Source organism: Bubalus kerabau, chromosome 8 (genome assembly GCF_029407905.1).
Source record: "Bubalus kerabau isolate K-KA32 ecotype Philippines breed swamp buffalo chromosome 8, PCC_UOA_SB_1v2, whole genome shotgun sequence".
Classification (NCBI taxonomy): domain Eukaryota; kingdom Metazoa; phylum Chordata; class Mammalia; order Artiodactyla; family Bovidae; genus Bubalus; species Bubalus kerabau.
The window spans coordinates 13217567-13236380 of record NC_073631.1 but is presented as its reverse complement, the minus strand read 5'-3'; the positions used below and the strand labels follow the sequence as shown (position 1 = coordinate 13236380).

General features: G+C 39.7%; 1 long non-coding RNA gene across 1 annotated transcript in view; it reads left to right on the top strand.

Moving 5' to 3' along the window:
* LOC129658883 (uncharacterized) overlaps positions 1-14953 on the top strand; it is a 33981-nt gene extending 19028 nt beyond the window's left edge. Inside the window, exon 2 of the long non-coding RNA XR_008717557.1 lies at positions 14186-14953. This is a non-coding gene — a long non-coding RNA (uncharacterized LOC129658883). The remainder of the gene's footprint in view (positions 1-14185) is intronic.
* Positions 14954-18814: the final 3861 nt, after the last annotated feature.

Below are 18814 nucleotides of genomic sequence, written 5' to 3'. Positions count from 1 at the left end.
ACTCCTTGGAAGGAAAGTTATGACCAACCTAGATAGCATATTCAAAAGCAGAGACATTACTTTGCCAACAAAGGTCCGACTAGTCAAGGCTATGGTTTTTCCAGTAGTCATGTATGGATGTGAGAGTTGGACTGTGAAGAAAGCTGAGCACTGAAGAATTGATGCTTTTGAACTGTGGTGTTGGAAAAGACTCTTGAAAGTCCCTTGGACTGCAAAGAGATCCAACCAGTCCATCCTAAAGTAGATCAGTCCTGGGTGTTCATTGGAAGCATTGATGCTGAAGCTGAAACTCCAATACTTTGGCCACCTTGTGCGAAGACTTGACTCATTGGCAGACTCTGATGCTGGGAGGGATTGAGGGCAGGAGGAGAAGGGGACGACAGAGGATGAGATGGCTGGAAGGCATCACCAACTCGATGGACATGAGTTTGGATAAACTCCTGGAGTTGGTGATGGACAGGGAGGCCTGGCGTGCTGTGATTCATGGGGTCGAAAAGAGTCGGACACCACTGAGTGACTGAACTGAACTGAACTGAACTTGGGCAAGTTAAAATGTACATACAACCTGTTGATTTGATACATCTGTGTCTCTTTTGCTGTCTCACATATAGGGTCACGTTACCATCTTTCTAAATTCGATATATATGCGTTAATATAGTGTATTAGTGTTTCTCTTTATGACTTACTTCACTTTGTATAATAGGTTCCAGTTTCATCCACCTCATTAGAACTGATTCAAATGCATTCTTTTTAATAGCTGAGTAATATTCCATTGTGTATGTGTACCACAGCTTTCTCATCCATTCGTCTGCCAATGGACATTTAAGTTGCTTCCATGTCCTGGCTATTGTAGACAGTGCTGCGATGAACATTGGGGTACATGTGTCTCTTTCAATTCTGGTTTCCTCAGTGTTTATGCCCACCACACCAGGTCGGGTAGGATTGCTGGGTTGTATGGCAATTCTATTTCCAGTTTTTAAAGGAATCTCCACACTGTTCTCCATAGTGGCTGTACTAGTTTGCATTCCCTCCAACAATGTAAGAGGATTCCTTTTTCTCTGCACCCTCTCCAACATTTAGTATTTGTAGACTTTATGCTAGCAGCCATTCTGACTGGCATGAGATGGTACCTCATTGTGGTTTTGATTTGCATTTCTCTGATAATGAGTGATGTTGAGCATCTTTTCATGTTTTTGTTAGCCATATGTAAATCTTCTTTGGAGAAATGTCTGTTTAGTTCTTTGGCCCATTTTTTGATTGGGTCGTTTATTTTTCTGGAATTGAGCTGCAGGAGCTGCTTGTATATTTTTGAGATTAATTCTTTGTCAGTTGCTTCATTTGCTATTATTTTCTCCCATTCTGAAGGCTGTCTTTTCACCTTGCTTATAGTTTCCTTCATTGTTCAAAAGCTTATAATTTTAATTAGGTCCCATTTGTTTATTTTTGCTTTTATTTCTATTATTCTGGGAAATGGATCATAGAGGGTCCTGCCATGATTTACGTCAAAAAGTATTTTGCCTATGTCTTCCTCTAAGAGTTTTATAGTTTCTGGTCTTACATTTAGATCTTTAATCCATTTTGAGTTAATTTTTGTGTATGGTGTTAGAAAGTGTTCTAGTTACATTCTTTTACAAGTGGTTGACCGGTTTTCCCAGCACCACTTGTTAAAGAGATTGTCTTTTCTCCATTGTATGTTCTTGCCTCCTTTGTCAAAGATAAGGTGTCCATAGGTGTGTGGATTTATCTCTGGGCTTTCTATTTTGTTCCATTGATCTATATTTCTGTCTTTGTGCCAGTACCATACTGTCCTGATGACTGTAGCTTTGTAGTAGAGCCTTAAGTCAGGTTGGTTGATTGCTCCAGTTCCATTCTTGTTTCTCAAGATTGCTTGGGTTATTCAAGGTTTTTTGTATTTCCATACAAATTGTGAAATTATTTGTTCTAGTTCTCTGAAAAATACCGTTGGTGGCTTGATAGGGATTGCATTGAATCTATAGATTGCTTTGGGTAGTATACTCATTTTCAGTATATTGATTCTTCTGATCCATGAACACAGTAAATTTCTCCATTTATTTGTGTCATCTTTGAGTTCTTTCATCAGTGTTTTATAGTTTTCTGGTCTTTTGTTTCTTTAGGTAGATTTATTTCTAAATATTTTATTCTTTTCATTGCAATGGTGAATGGAATTGTTTCCTTAATTTCTTTTTCTGTTTTCTCTTTGTTAGTGTATAGGAATGCAAGGGATTTCTGTGTGTTAATTTTATAACCTGCAACTTTACTATATTCATTGATTAGCTTTAATAATTTTCTGGTGGAGTCTTTAGGGTTTTATATGTAGAGGATCATGTCATCTGCAAACACTGAGAGCTTTACTTCTTCTTTTCCAATCTGGATTCCTTTTATTTCTTTTTCTTCTCTGATTGCTGTGGCTAAAACTTCCAAAACTATGTGGAATAGTAGTGGTGAGAGTGGGCATCCTTGTCTTGTTCCTGACTTTAGGGGAAATGCTTTCAATTTTCACCATTGAAGATAATGTTTGCTGTGGGTTTATCATATATGGCTTTTATTATGTTGAGGTATGTTCCTTCTATGCCTGCTTTCTGGAGGGTTTTTATCATAAATGGATGTTGAATTTTGTCAAAGGCTTTCTCTGCATCTATTGAGATAATTATATGGTTTTTATCTTTCAATTTGTTAATATGGTATATCACATTGGTTGATTTGAGAATATTGAAGAATCCTTGCATCCTTGGGATAAAGCCCACTTGGTCATGATGTATGATCTTTTTACTATGTTGTTGGATTCTGTTTGCTAGAATTTTGTTAAGGATTTTTGCATCTGTGTTCATCAGTGATATTGGCCTGTAGTTTTCTTTTTCTGTGGTATCTTTGTCTGGTTTTGCTATTAGGGTGATGGTGGCCTCATAGAATGAGTTTGGAAGTTTACCTTCCTCTGCAATGTTCTGGAAGAGTTTGAGTAGGATAGGTGTTAGCTCTTCTCAAAATTTTTGGTAGAATTCAGCTGTGAAGCCATCTGGTCCTGGGCTTTTGTTTGTTGGAGGATTTCTGATTACAGTTTCGATTTCTGTGCTTGTGATGGGTCTGTTAAGATTTTCTATTTCTTCCTGGTTCAGTTTTGGAAAGTTATACTTTTCTAAGAATTTGTCCATTTCTTCCAAGTTGTCCATTTTATTGGCATATAGTTGTTGATAGTAGTCTCTTCTGATCCTTTGCATTTCTGTGTTGTCTGTTGTGATTTCTCCACCTTCATTTCTAATTTTGTTGATTTGATTCTTCTCCCTTTTTTCTTGATGAGTCTAGCTAATGGTTTGTCTACTTTATTTATCTTCTCAAAGAACCAGCCTTTAGCTTTGTTGATTTTGGCTATGGTCTGCTTTGTTTCTTTTGCATTTATTTCTGCCCTAATTTTCATGATTTCTTTCCTTCTATTAACCCTGGGGTGCTTAATTTCTTCTTTTTCTAGTTGCTTTAGGTGTAGAGTTAGGTTATTTATTTGATTTTTCTCCTATTTCTTGAGGTAGGCTTGTATTGCTATGAACCTTCCCCTTAGCACTGCTTTTACTGAATCCCATAGGTTTTGGGTTGTTGTGTTTTCATTTTCATTCATTTCTATGCATATTTTGATTTCTTTTTTTATTTCTTCTGTGATTTGTTGGTTATTCAGAAGTGTGTTATTTTAGCCTCCATATGTTTGTATTTTTAATAGTTTTTTTCCCTGTAGTTGACATCTAATCTTACTGCACTGTGATCAGAAAAGATGCTTGAGATTATTTCAATTTTTTTTAAATTTACCAAGGCTAGATTTATGGCCTAGGATGTGATTTATCCTGGAGGAGGTTCCATGTGCACTTGAGAAAAAGGTGAAATTCATTGTTTTAGGGTGAAATGTCCCATAGATATCAATTAAGTCTAACTAGTCCATTGTACGGAGAAGGCAGTGGCAACCCACTCCAGTACTCTTGCCTGGAAAATCCCATGGATGGAGGAGCCTGGTAGGCTGCAGTCCATGGGGTCGCTAAGAGTCGGGCATGACTGAGCAACTTCACTTTCACTTTTCACTTTCATGCATTGGAGAAGGAAATGGCAACCCACTCCAGTATTCTTGCCTGGAGAATCCCAGGGACAGAGGAGCCTAGTGGGCTGCCATCTATGGGGTCGCACAGAGTTGGACACGACTGAAGCGACTTAGCAGCAGCAGCAGCAGCAGTCCATTGTATCATTTAAAATTTGTGTTTCCTTGCTAATTTTCTGTTTAGTTGATCTATCCATAGCTGTGATTGGGGTATTAAAGTCTCCCACTATTATTGTGTTACTGTTAATTTCCCCTTTCATACTTGTTAGCGTTTGCCTTACATACTGCGGTGCTCCTATGTTGGGTGCATATATATTTATAACTGTTATATCTTCTTGGATTGATCCTTTGATCATTTTGTAGTGTTCTTCTTTGTCTCTTTTCACAGCCTTTATTTCAAAGTCTATTTTATCTGTTATGAGTATTGCTACTCCTGCTTTCTTTTGGTCTCCATTTGCATGAAATATCTTTTTCCAGCCCTTCACTCTCAGTATGTATGTGTCCCTAGGTTTGAGGTGGGTCTCTTGCAGACAGCATATATAGGGGTCTTGTTTTTGTATCCATTCAGCCAGTTTTTGTCTTTTGGTTGGAGCATTCAACCCATTTACATCTAAGGTAATTATTGATAAGTATGATCCTGTTGCCATTTACTTTGTTGTTTTCCGTTAGTGTTTATAAACTTTTTATGTGTTTCCTATCTAGAGAAGATCCTTTAGTATTTGTTGGAGAGCTGGTTTGGTGGTGCTGAATTCTCTTGAGCTTTTGCTTGTCTGTAAAGCTTTTGATTTCTCCTTCATATTTGAATGATATCCTTTCTGGGTACAGTAATCTGGGTTGTAGGTTTTTCTCTTTCATCACTTTAAGTATGTCTTGCCAATCCCTTCTGGCTTGAAGAGTTTCTATTGAAAGATCAGCTGTTATCCTTATGGGAATCCCCTTGTGAGTTATTTGTTGTTTTTTCCCTTGCTGCTTTTAATATTTGTTCTTTGTGTTTGATCTTTATTAATTTGATTAATATATGTCTTGGGGTGTTTCACCTTGGGTTTATCCTTGGACTTGGTGGCTATTTCCTTCCCCATTTTAGGGAAATTTTCAATTATTATCTCCTCAAGTATTTTCTCATGGCCTTTCTTTTTGTCTTCTTCTTCTGGTACTCATATGATTTGAATGTTGGGACATTTAACATTATCCCAGAGGTCTCTGAGGTTGTCCTTATTTCTTTTAATTTTTTTTTTCTTTTTTCCTCTCTGCTTCATTTATTTCCACCATTCTATCTTACACCTCACTTATCCTATCTTCTGCCTCAGTTATTCTACTGTTGGTTCCCTCTAGAGTGCTTTTGATCTCAGTTACTGCATTATTCATTATTGATTGACTCTTTTTTATTTCTTCTGCTGCTGCTGCTAAGTTGCATCAGTCATGTCTGACTCTGTGTGACCCCATAGATGGCAGCCCACCAGGCTCCACCGTCCCTGGGATTCTCCAGGCAAGAACAGTGGAGTGGGTCACCATTTCCTTCTCCAATGCATGAAACTGAAAAGTGAAAGTGAAGTCACTCAGTCATGTCTGCGTGAGTCATCTCTGCGACCCCATGGACTGCAGCCTACCAGGCTCCTCTATCCATGGGATTTTCCAGGCAAGAGTACTGGAGGGGGTTTGCCATTGCCTTCTCCTTTTATTTCTTCTAGGTCCTAGTTAAACTTTTCTTGCATGTTCTCAGTCCTTGTCTCCAGACTATTTATCTGTAACTCCATTTTGTTTTCAAGATTTTGGATCATTTTTACTATCATTATTCTGAATTCTTTTTCAGGTAGACTCCCTATCTCCTCCTCTTTTGTTTGGTTTGGTGGGCTTTTATCATGTTCCTTTACCTGCTGAGTATTTCACTGCCTTTTCATCTTGTTTAGGTTGCTGTATTTGGGGTGGCCTTACTGTATGCTGAAAGTTTGTTATTCCTCTTTATTGTGGAGGTTCCTCCCTGTGGGTGGGGTTGGACGAGTGGCTTCTTGGGATTGGACGAATGGTTTCCTGGTTAGGGAAGCTTGAGTCAGTGTTCTAATGGGTGGAGCTGGATCTCTTCTCTCCGGAGTGCAATGACGTGTCCAGTAGTGAGTTTTGAGGTATCTATGGGTTTGGTGTGATTTTTGTGTTCAGGGTTATGTTCCTGCATTGTGGGAGAATTAGCATGGTATGTCTTGCTCTGAAACTTGTTGGCTCTTGGGTGGAACTTAGTTTCAGTATAAGTATGGAGGCTTTTGAATGAGCTATTGTTGATTAATGTTCCCTGGAGTCAGGAGTTTTCTGGTGTTCTCAAGTTTTGGATTTAAGCCTCCTGCCTCTGGCTTTCAGTCTTATTCTTACAGTAGCCTCAAGACTTCTTCATTCATACAGCACCAATGATAAAACATCTAGGTTAATGGTGAAAAGATTCTCTATAGTAAGGGACACCCAGAGAGGTTCACAGAGTTACATGGAGAAGAGAAGAGGGAGGAGGGAGATAGAGGTGACCAGGAGGAGAAGAGGGGGAATCAAAAGGGGAGAGAGCAATCTAGCCAGTAATCAATTCCCTATGTGCTCTCCACAGTCTGGACCCCTCAGAGATGTTCACGGAGTTCCGTAGAGAAGAGAAGAGGGAGGAAGGAGATTGAGATGACCAGGAGGAGAGGAGAGGGAGTCAAAAGGGGAGAGAGCAATTTAGCCAGTAATCATTTCCCTATTTGCTCTCCAGTCTGGAATACCCAGAGAGGTTCATGGAGTTACATAGAGAAAAGAAGAGGGAGGAAGGAGATTGAAGTGACTAGGAGGAGAGGAGGGGAAGTCAAAAGGAGAGAGACCAATCTAGCCAGTGATCAGTTCCCTAAGTGTTCTCCACAGCCTGGAACACCCAAAGAGATTCATAGGATTAAGTAGAGAAGAGAAGGCGGAGGGAGGAGGTAGAGGTGACCTGGGGAAAAAAAGGAGAGTCAAAAGGGGAGAGTGCAATCAAGCCAGTAATCATACTCCTAAGTAAAAATGGGTACTGAAGATTGGATTCTTAAAGGTGTGAAATTGATAACAAATACCAAAAAGCAAAGATTAAAAATCTAGAGTAGAGGTTATACTCTCAAAAATACAATATTAAAAAAACAAAACAAAATTGCAAAAGTTATTTAAAAATATATACGAAGTTTGCTTTAAAAATAGGGTCTTTTTTTTTTGCAAGGCAGGAGAGGTTTTAAAGATGAAAATTAAAGGAGTAAGAACTTAAAAATAAAAAAAAATTAATTTAAAAATGATAATAGTAAAATATATCTAGTAATTTCTCTGGAGCTGTTGAGAGCAGTGTGGGGTCAGTTCAGTTTCAGATAGTTCCTTGTTCCAGCTTATACTTTTTCTCAAGGTCTATAGGTCCCTTCCAATGTAGTCAATGCTAACTACAGGGTTTTAATCTGTTGCACCTGTCACTTCCAAAGCAGTTCCCTCTTCTTTGTTTATTTTGGCTTCCTCTGTTTGCAAGTCTCTTCAGTATCTAACTTCCACCCTGACACAAGCAGGTGAAGGTGGTTATTTATTTAGGTTCACTGGTTCAGTTTTGCTGCGGGGAGGGAAGAACACTGCAAACAAATATCACTGGCATGTGTGGGGAGTGCTCGCAGTGTCTGGGCCACACTGGGTTTGCCCCCACTCACGGCGTGTGTGCTTTCCCGGTCTACACTGCTCAGGCTCCAGGTTGCTCTGCAGGGGAACTGTAAAGCGGGCCCTGGGTTGTGTGTACTTCCCAGGTCTAAGCCGCTCAGGTTCAGGTTCTCAGGTACTCAGGTTCTTGGGTACAAAGGCACAGACTCGGTTGGGCCTGCATTTTGTGCCCTTCCCAGGTCCAGGCATTCAGGCGACCAGGTGGTTGGTGAGCACACTCTCCCCAGGTGGGCTATGCGTCTTATCACCTCCCTGGTCCTGGGTGCAGTGGGAGCGCCATCTCAGGTGTGCCATTTGTTTCCTCTGGGGAGCTGATCTCTGGCTGTGACCCTCCTGGCAGATGTCAACCATCCAGGATCCCAGGAAGACTTGGTTAGAAACTGGGAGCCTGCTTGCAGTTTGGTAGAGGATGCCATCTCTAGGGCCGAGTTTGCCCCTTGCCTTCCAGCTCTGGCTGTTGCCCACCTGTAATGGCAGGACTTCTTTCAGCCTTTTTTCTCATGGCCAAATAATATTTCATTGTATATATACCACATCTTTAGCCTTTCATCCCTTGGCAGAAAGTTAGATTGTTTCCATATCTTGGCTATTGTGAATAATGCTGCAGTATACATGGGAGTGTAGATATCTATTCAGTGTCTTGTTCTCATTTCCTTTGTATGTATATCCAGAAGAGGGTCAGTTAGATCATATGACAGTTGTATTTTAGTATTTTTGTAAAACCTCCACATTAGTTTTCCAAAGGGGTTGAACCAATTTTCACTCCCACCAACAGCAGACAGGGGTTCCATTTTCTCCACACCCTTCATATAGCAACTAGCTATCTCTTATCTTTTGATGGTAGCCATTCTAACAGGTGTGAGTTGATATTTCATTGTAGTTTTGATTTGCATTTCCTTGAAGGTTAGTGATGTTGATCATCTTTTCATATACCTGTTGGCTATTTGGATGTCTTCTTTTAAAAAATGTCTATTCAAGTCCTCTGCCCATTTTTAATTGGATTATTTGGTTTTTCCTGTAATTGAGTTGTATGATTTATTTCTATATTTTGGATATTCACCTCTTATCAGATATACGGGTTGCAAATATTTTCTCTCATTCATAGTTTACTTTTCATTTTGATTGTTTCTTTTGCTGTGCAGCTTTTTAGTTTGAGCTGATGCCACATGTTGATTTTTTCTTTTGTTGTTTATGCTTTTGATGTCATATGCAAAAAACTATTGCCAAAATAAATGTCAGGGAGCTTCCTCCCTATGTTTCCTTCTAGGAGTTTTATGGTATCAGGTCTTCTGTTTAAGTTTTAATTCATCTTGAGTTAATTTTTGTGAGTGGTATAAGAGGAGTTCATTCTTCTTTTTTCTGTTATCAATCCTTCCTTCTTTTCTTCCTTCTCTCTTCTCTCTGTCTCTCTCATTCTTCTTCATCTTCTTGGCTTTCCTGTTTTTTTAAATGCGTGTGTGCCAAGTCGCTTCAGTCATGTCCAACTCTTTGTGACCCCATGGACTGTAGCCTGCCAGGCTCCTCTGTCCATGAGATTCTCCAGGTAAGAATACTGAAGTGGGTAGCCTTTCCCTTCTCTAGGGGATCTTCCCAACCCAGGGATCAAACTCCCATCTTTTATGTCTCCTGCACTGGCAGGTGGTTTCTTAACAACTGGCACCCTGGGAAGCTCCTTTTGTTTATAGATTTTTCTTTTTAAATCAAAACTGTGTGTGTGTGTGTGTGTCTGTGTCTGTGTCTAATGGGAGGAGGAGAGGGAAAAAGAATGAAGTAGAGGAATAGAGGGACTGGTAGAATGGCTCTTTAAAGGGGTTTTCCAGTATTTACTTTATGAAAAAAAAAATATGAAGTTTTTCTTTAACTTTTAATGAAAGCCAAATGTTAGAAATAGTAATTAAAATGTTTACATTGAAGTAGATTGCTATATCTGCAATGTAGCCAAGCCTGGCAGCTTTTGATAAATTTGAATGAGCCACACAGGCTGGCCTTTTTTCACTAAAATGCCACAGTGTCTGGAAAGCAAAGCCTCCTCACACACTACTCTTGTTTCAGATAAACTGAGCCAACATAGCAAAATGTGCACTGTGCAAGAGAAACTGGGAGTTGCTGTCAGTGGGTGAGAGTGGCTTTGCAGAACATGAAGATAAGGGTTTTGATGTAAGGTTTGATCTTTGGGCTTCTGCCAAACTTCCCTTCATTCAAAGAAGCATCACTCTGGGTCCTTAAGGTGACCATCATTATAGCTGGATCAGCCCAGATACCACTGACACATTTGAGAAAATAGAAATGAAGAGAAGGGAGACAGCTCTTCTGGCTCACTTCCTCTAAATGCCCTTATTTAAAAACCTCTCCCAGACCCCAGAAAAACACTTGTTTCACTCTTCCCTGAGTGAATAAATCTGCGGCCTGCAAAGTTGCCACAGATATCTGGCAGGATAGTTTTGGAACTTTCACATGATTCCCCCACACAGCAGTGCCTTCTAAATGAAAGAAAGAAATTGCCAACGAACACACTTTGATGACTGCCTCCCATATTTAAATCAGACCTTCTGATCAAGGAATAAATAATTCCACATGTCCGCAGAAATTGCAATGTATTTAGAAATTATCATGCAGAGTATGGTTCTCAACACTGGCTGCATGTAGAGATTGTCTGGGGAGCTTTTAAAAACACTGATGCCTGTGATCCACACCTAGAGACCTGGGAAAGGACTGGACATCCGTGTTTATCAAAAGCATTCACACACAGTCAAAGCATTCATATACAGTCCCTGTATATGGGACTGTATTCTAATAGACAGCCAGGTCAAGAACCACTGGCTGTGGAAGAATGGCTGATGTTTAGAAATTTGTGTTTTAATTATTATGGAGTTTTGTTTATTGGAGCCCACTGATGGAAGCATCTCACTTGGTCAAGTAACCTTCACTTTTGTGTGGTATGTCAGAGACCTGGAGCTCTTGCTTTTTAAGTGATATTTGGATATACATACCATACAGTGTCTGTGGAGTTTCTCAGACAGTAGCTACCTTCTGTAAAAGAAAAATATGTAATTTGATTGCTTTGAAAACAATTCAGTAAGTCCAAGTGTTAACATACAAATAGTTCTCCGGGCCATGTTTAACACTTTAAAAAATTTATCATTAGTTGCATGAAAAATAAAAGTAGCCAAGACTTGTTCCCATATATTAGAGAGCTTTTTCTCTTCAAGAAACTCAAAAAGAAAACCACAGCCATGGTGGTTTGGGGTGGGGTGGCAGAAGAGCGAGAGAGAGATTTGGATTCTTTTAAAAAAAAAAGACAGTATCAGCAATAGTCACACTTTCATAAATATGGAAATAATGCAGCCTTACCCTGCTGACTCAGATGGTAAAGAATTCACTTGCAATGCATGAGATGTGGGTTCGATCCCTGGGTCTGGAAGATCCTCTGGAGGAGGAAATGACAACCCACTCCAGTATTCTTGCCTGGAGAATTCCATGGACAGAGGAGCCTAGCGGGCTACAGTCCATGGGGTCGCAAAGAGTCAGACATGATTGAGCGACTAATGCACACACACACAATAAAGATAATGATACCTGCTTTGTAGAGATGATCTGTCCTTTGCAGGATTAGGACTAAAATATGTAGCTACTTTTGTTTTTACAACTCTTGTAAAGAAAAGTAACCTGGCCTATGGCCCTTAGAAAGGTACTCCACAAAAATAATTAGTTGTTTCTTAAACACATTTGTCTAAAATACTTACTCATGCTTTTTGAATCTGCCATGTAAGTCTGTTAAATTTACAGATAACTGAAATTAAACCAGATGAAAAGAAACAGAAAATCATGTAAACTTATAAAAATATGTGGTGGGAAATCCTTAATAGGACATGAGCTCTGATGAAATTCATTTTAGCAGCAGAGCTTGAAAGCCAACAAAAGAGAAGTAGATCCTTGGACTCTCTCTTCTCTTCACAGCTGTCCCTCGTGGCTGTGACATGAGAGTAGGCACAGGCAGTTACCAAAACCAACAAGCAGACGAGAATTTCACCTTGGATTTAGAACAACCACATGAGGGAGGTACCAAAAGCTTCAGTCCAAGGAGTGGCTTAGGGCTGAGAGCTGAGAAGAATGACTATGATAATGAGAGAGACAGAGAAGGAGGAGAGGGAGAGGAAAGGAGGGAACTCACGGAGCCACAGGCACCTTGCTCATTCTGAATGCCTGTTTCACAGACTTGTTATGGCAGAGTAAAACATAGAAACCCAAAACCACACAAAATCATAGCTTAACGAATTATTACAAGGGGAGCACCCCGTAACCACCACCCAGTCAAGAAATAGAACTTTGGTAACGTCCGTGAAGCACCTCTGTGTGTCCCATCCAGATTTAACACCTTCCCTCATCCCAGAAACACACACCAACCTGACAAGCATTGTAATCATCCCTTCTGTTTCTTCATTTTTACCACCCCCAGGAGGCACCTCAGTCACTCTGATGAAGACTTCCCTAATTTAAAAACATTATTTTTAAGTTGTCTTTATTCTAGAGAGTTCCTCTCTGTTTCTTTTCTTTGCAGTTGATCTGTTGAAGAACCCAGGGCATTTGACCTGGAGAGATTCCCATAGTCTGGATTGTGCATGTTGCACGGAGTTTAACATCTCTCCTGTCCTCTCTGTTTCTGGCAAATTGGCAGCTGGAGCCAGAGGCTTGGTCAGACTTGGGTTTGTCAAGTTCATAGGTTGTGGCGTGTTTTTTCATTAGGAGGCACAGGATGTAGCTCTTTAGGTGGTGTTAGTAATCTTTGACGGAGAAGGCAATGGCACCCCACTCCAGCACTCTTGCCTGGAAAATCCCATGGATTGGGGAGCCTGGTGGGCTGCAGTCCATGGGGTCGCTAAAAATTGGACAAGACTTGGCAACTTCACTTTCACTTTTCACTTTCATGCATTGGAGAAGGAAATGGCAGCCCACTCCAGTGTTCTTGCCTGGAGAATCCCAGGGACGGGGGAGCCTCATGGGCTGCTGTCTATGGGGTCGCACAGAGTCGGACACAACTGAAGCAACTTAGCAGCAGCAGCAGCAGCAGCAGTAACCTTTGATGCTTGATGCCTTAATAGGTTCATTGGTTAGGGACTGTAAAATGGTAATTCTCTGTCATTTATATTATATTCATTAGCTGGAACACTTATATAAAGATATATTTCTCTCATCTACTTTAGATTATGCAGTAGTATAATGCAGCTGAAAAGACAGGATAATTGCTTGATTCTTTCCTTTTATTTAGCAGCTTTCAAAATAATAAATTGATTCTTTATCATCATTTGAATGTGACTGGGGCTTTTTTTGTATTATTTTGAACCCATGAATTTAAACATATTCAACAGTTTTGCTTGCTTTTATCAGTCATGTTGGTATGTGATGCCAAGTATTTATTTCTTATGCCTTTTTTTGTATGTACCATCAGAAAATTAGAGTTGAATAGATTTGCTAATCCTTGGAGAAGGCAATGGCACCCCACTCCAGTACTCTTGCCTGGAAAAGCCCATGGATGGAGGAGCCTGGTGGGCTGCAGTCCATGGGGTCGCTAAGAGTTGGACACGACTGAGCAACTTCACTTTTCACTTTCATGCATTGAGGAAGGAAATGGCAATCCACTCCAGTGTTCTTGCCTGGAGAATCTCAGGGACGGGGGAGCCTGGTGGACTGCCATCTATGGGGTCGCACAGAGTCGGACATGACTGAAGCAACTTAGTAGCAGCAGCTAATCCTTGATAACACCACCTTGATAAAACTAGTTTTATGAAACTTGCCTATCACAAGTTCATCCTAAACTGATTATTCTCCCCCCAAAATATATACTTTCCAACTTTACTGAAAATAAATAAGCTAATTATTAATTAAATCTGAGATCCTGGGAGAAGTCACGGGAAGAGAAATACCAGTCATACAACCAGCAGAGGGAGTGCAGGTTAACTGACAAATACAGTCTTCCATACTCTGCTTTTCTGTTGGTGAAATCACTGATAATGTTTTGGAGAGAAGAAGATGCCAGGGATAAGACCGGACTGTGTGACTCTATTGTCTGTTGGATGCAGAAGAACTACATTGAGTCTTAACAAAGGGGAAAAAAAACTACAGCAATTAGAGAAAAAAGGATTCTCCTGAATTTCATCAGAGCCACCTTTCCTCAGAATTAAACACATTGTCCACAGCCTGATCGATACTCTATCTTGGAAGATTAAGAAGGAAGAAGATATGATTACCTCATTTTTGGGTAGATTTTCAAAATAGAAACATCCAGTGGTGGTATGAATTTCTTAAAGTAACATAAGTTCAGAGGTAAAGGCAAAATTTAATACAAACCATTCAAGCCCCATCTCAGCTTTTCACATGGAACCTTAGTCAATGACAACTTTTTTTTTTTCTCTTTTAAAGGAAGGAGCGCTTACAGAAGTATCTTGCGGTTTTTCTACCGGTGTTTGCGAATAATGATCCAGTCAAGGCAAGAATAAGAGCTTGAAAATACAGAACACCCAAGCATTCCCTGCTTTCTTTGCAAAATTTCCTCTGGGATTGGTGCTTTAATTTCCAGTCACTCTGAGTCAATAACATATGGGTTCAGTGCCATTATTGACTCTCACAATTTCTTGTCTCAATCCCATAGTTCCTAGAGCTTGGGGCTTGGGGTCACTGGCAGGGGTTTTGATTTGCGGCTTTCTGTGTTTACACAAAAGGGCAAGTCAATATCTCCCCTGTATCGGTGAATTCTGGACTAAACTGATCTATCAAGCGTTGTAAACAAATGAAGACCTTAAAGACAGAAAGAAGCCTCTCTGGAAGTCTCCACTGCCTTTACATTTCATTGAATCCACAGACTCGCTTGCTCCCCACAGAGATCTGAGTACAGCTGAATAAGAAAGAAAGAAAAGTCACATGAGAAGAATGGAATGCTCTTACAATATTTTTAGGCTGCAATGTATACTGAATTCCATTCACACAGTCCTGCAGGAGGTTTCCCCTGTCTTCGCAGAACATGCCACAACTCCTGCTTATTGCAACAGATACTTTCATTTCTCAGGAACTGATAATAATTAAAGAAAGAACAAACTGAGAGCCTCTTTGCATAGGATTGTTAAGGCAGACTTTCCCCTTTTCTTCTATTGATACCTCTTTTATTAAAAAAAAAATGGTTAAACTGATAAACTGGTGTTGGAAAGTTCAGCTCTTTCTTCAACTTCATGGATTCATAAGTGTGCACCTAATTCAAAGCAATTTTGAAGATCACAGAGCAACTTCTAACTTTCTGAGAGGCTAATAAAAAGAAAAAAGAAAAGTTTTTGAACAGTCTAGCTCATTTTTAAAGAGATAATACAGAGATAACTTTTTATGAAAAGAAAGATTTTCCTTGGAGACGTGGATTGAAAAAATGAGGACTTCTTAGTGATGGCTGTAAATGAATGAGTTCAGTTCTGGCTTTAACTGCACTCGAAGGGTGTGAGTTCCTACTTGCATGTTCATTTGTCTTTATTCTGTGAATCTAATCTGTCTAGTCTACACCAACAGACAGCAAGGTCTCCTGAAGCCTGCTTTTTCTCTGTCTAGGAGCCCTCAACCCAGATGCAAGGCTTTAATTGCTGCTGAGTGTTCTGAAACACCCAAGTCTGCACTAAGCTCATTTAGCTCCATGCAATACCAAGTTAATGAAGTCAAGGTCATTGATTCAGTTGTGCATAAGAGGAACTTGCTGATTTTGTCCTCTTTGTCAGCTGAACACATGACTACTGCACACATCCCCACTGGCATTGTATCCATTAGTCAAAAAGAGTAGATAATAGGTATATATAGATGGAAATAGACTGTACTAAACTGTCTCAGCCATTTCATAGCTTTGTGAATTTAGGTAGTTTACTTGGTGTTTCCATTTCCTTATCGTGAAATGGGATAGTAATAGAAAAGACTTCATAGGATTGTTATAAATATTTAATGAGATTCTCCACGTAATGTGCTTAACAAAAAAGTAGGTACATAGAGAATACTCAATAAATGGTATTTTTAGTTCATTTTTTGCTGAAAAGCTGGCTTAAAACCCAGCATTCAAAAACTAAGATCATGGCATCCAGTTCCATCACTTGATGGCAAATAGACAGGAAAAAATATAAACAAAGACTTTATTTTCTTGGGCTCCAAAATCACTGCAGATGGTGACTGCAGACACAGGAAAGATACTTGCTCCTTGGATGCAGATGGTGACTGCAGACACAAGAAAGATACTTGCTCCTTGGAATAAAAACTATGACAAACCTAGATAGTATATTAAAAAGAAGAGGCATCACTTTGCCAACAAAGGTCTGTATAGTCAAAGTTATGGTTTTTCCATTAGTCATATGTGGATGTCAGAGTTGGACCATAAAGAAGGCTGAGCACCAAAGAATTGATGCTTTTGAAATGTGGTGCTGGAGTCTTCTGGTGCTGGAGAGTCCTGTGAACAGCAGGAAGATCAAACCAGTCAATCCTAAAGGAAATCAACCCTGAACATTCATTGGAAGGACTGATGCCGAAGCTCCGATACTTTGGCCACCTGATGCAAAGAGGCAACTCACTGGAAAAGACCCTGATATTGGGAAAGATTAAGTGCAGAAGTAGAAGGGGATGAACAGAGGATGAGATGGTTTGGATGGCATCACTGACTCAATGGACATGAGTTTAAGCAAACTCTGGGAGATAGTGAAGGACAGGGAAGCCTGGTGTATTGCAGTCCATGGGGTCACAAAGAGTCAGACATGACTTAGCAACTGAACAACAAAAAATTGTTTTTATTGAACATTTCAAAACATATGAATTTCATAGTGGCTAATTATATGTAAGTATGAGTTATAGCTTAAATTCCTTTAGCATTGGTACATATTGGTATTAAAACTTAGATCCACAAGGTACATAGAAGAAGCCAACACACCTTCATGAAAATACAAAGGAGTTAGGATACCTCCATTCCCAGAGCAACTTCATACATCACACACTTATATCAGCCAACACAGCTGAATATAAGCAGGAAGTAACTTACTGGTGCTCACAGTGACTTTCTAATCTGCTGAGGACCTCTTCTCTTCCAATGACAAAATCTATATGAGTGTTTAGAAATGAGGAGTGTGGATATAATTCAAGACATGAAAAAGATGGTCTCCTCTTTCAACAAATCTAGAATGCAGCTATTAAATGGTTATAAATGGCTATTTATCTATTTTTGCCTTTGGAGAGAAAAACAATGTTGAATTAGAAGAGTTTTCTGTTTTGTTTTCATTTTTCCTTTCTTTTTAAAATAAAACATGTCATTAGTTGTATACTGTACTAGTCAAAAAAAGGGGTAAATAATTCCTGATGTTTTAGAGAAGTAGCAGTATCTATTTCAGATCATTCCCCATACCAACTGCAAGTGCATATCTGCACAACTTAAATGTGGTCAATGATTCTTCAGTTCTCTTTAGCTTGGATGTATAACCTAAGAAGTATATCTTAAGATGGATGGAAAATGAGAATATTGCAAATACTTCTTTACATTTTGGCAGAAGCAGTGACTAACATGGAACAGTCATTAATCCTATTAAGAACACCAATTCCTGAACAACTCCTCTAAGTGATTCTGATTCAATAAGAATGGGGAAGGGTCTGAGGATCTCTGTTTTTTAACACTCATTTCAGTGATTCCTGTGATCTGACACATCGGAAGCATTGGTCCTCTGTTGTTTTTGCTTGGCCGACTCTCTTCCTTCTTTTGACAAGAGCACCTTAATTTTCTTTTGATAAAATCCTCCTCCCCAACTCTCAGACCCTGTGGATAGTTGGTGCTCGTTCCACCACCAGCTTCTAAAGGGAGTCTAGATCCCAGGTCTGTTCAGTCATTGTATCAAACATTCAGTATCTCTGGTTGAGTGTGAAACTCAATCCTGAAATGGTGAAACCATTGGAAAGAGGAGCTCTCTCTTTCTTCTGTGTTTAGGAAGCTCTATCCATCGCCAAGCCAGGCTTCAACAGTACATAAACCGTGAACTTCCAGATGTTCAAGCTGGATTTTGAAAAGGCAGAGGAACCAGAGATCAAATTGCCAACAACCGTTGGATCATCGAAAAAGTAAGAGAGTTCCAGAAAACATCTACTTCTGTTTTATTGACTATGACAAAGCCTTTGACTGTGTGGATCACAGCAAACTGGAAAATTCTTCAAGAGATGGGAATACCATACCACTTGACCTGCCTCCTGAGAAATCTGTATGCAGGTCAAGAAGCAACAGTTAGAACCGGACATGGAATCATAGACTGGTTCCAAATCGGAAAGGAGTATGTCAAGGCTGTATATTGTCACTCTGTTTATTTAACTTAAATGCAGAGTACATCATGAGAAATGCTGGACTAGATGAAGCACAAGCTGGAATCAAGACTGCCAGGAGAAATATCAATATCCTCAGATATGCAGATGATACCACCCTTATGGCAGAAAGTGAAGAAGAACTAAAGATCCTCTTGATCAAAGTGAAAGAAGAGAGTGAAAAAGTTGGCTTAAAAAGCAACATTCAGAAAACTAAGATCATGGCATCTGGTCGCATCATTTCATGGCAAACAGATGGAAACAGTGAGATACTTTATTTTGGGGGCTCCCAAATCACTGCAGATGGTGACTGCAGCCATGAAATTAAAAGATGTTTGTTCCTTGGAAGAAAAGCTATGACCAACCTAGACATCATATTAAAAAGCAGAGACATTACTTTGCCAAAAAAGGTCCTTCTAGTCAGAGCTTTGGTTTTTCCAGTGGTCATGTATGGATGTGAGAATTGGACTATAAAGAAAGCTGAGTGCCAAAGAATTGATGGTTTTGAACTGGTGTTGGAGAAGACTCTTGAGAGTCCCTTGGACTGCAAGGAGATCCAACCAGTCCATTCTGAAGGAAATCAGTCCTGAATATTCATTGGAAGCACTGATTCTGAACCTGAAACCCCAGTATTTTGGCCACCTGATGTGAAGAACTGACTCATATGAAAAGACCCTGATGCTGGGAATAATTAAAGGTGGGAGG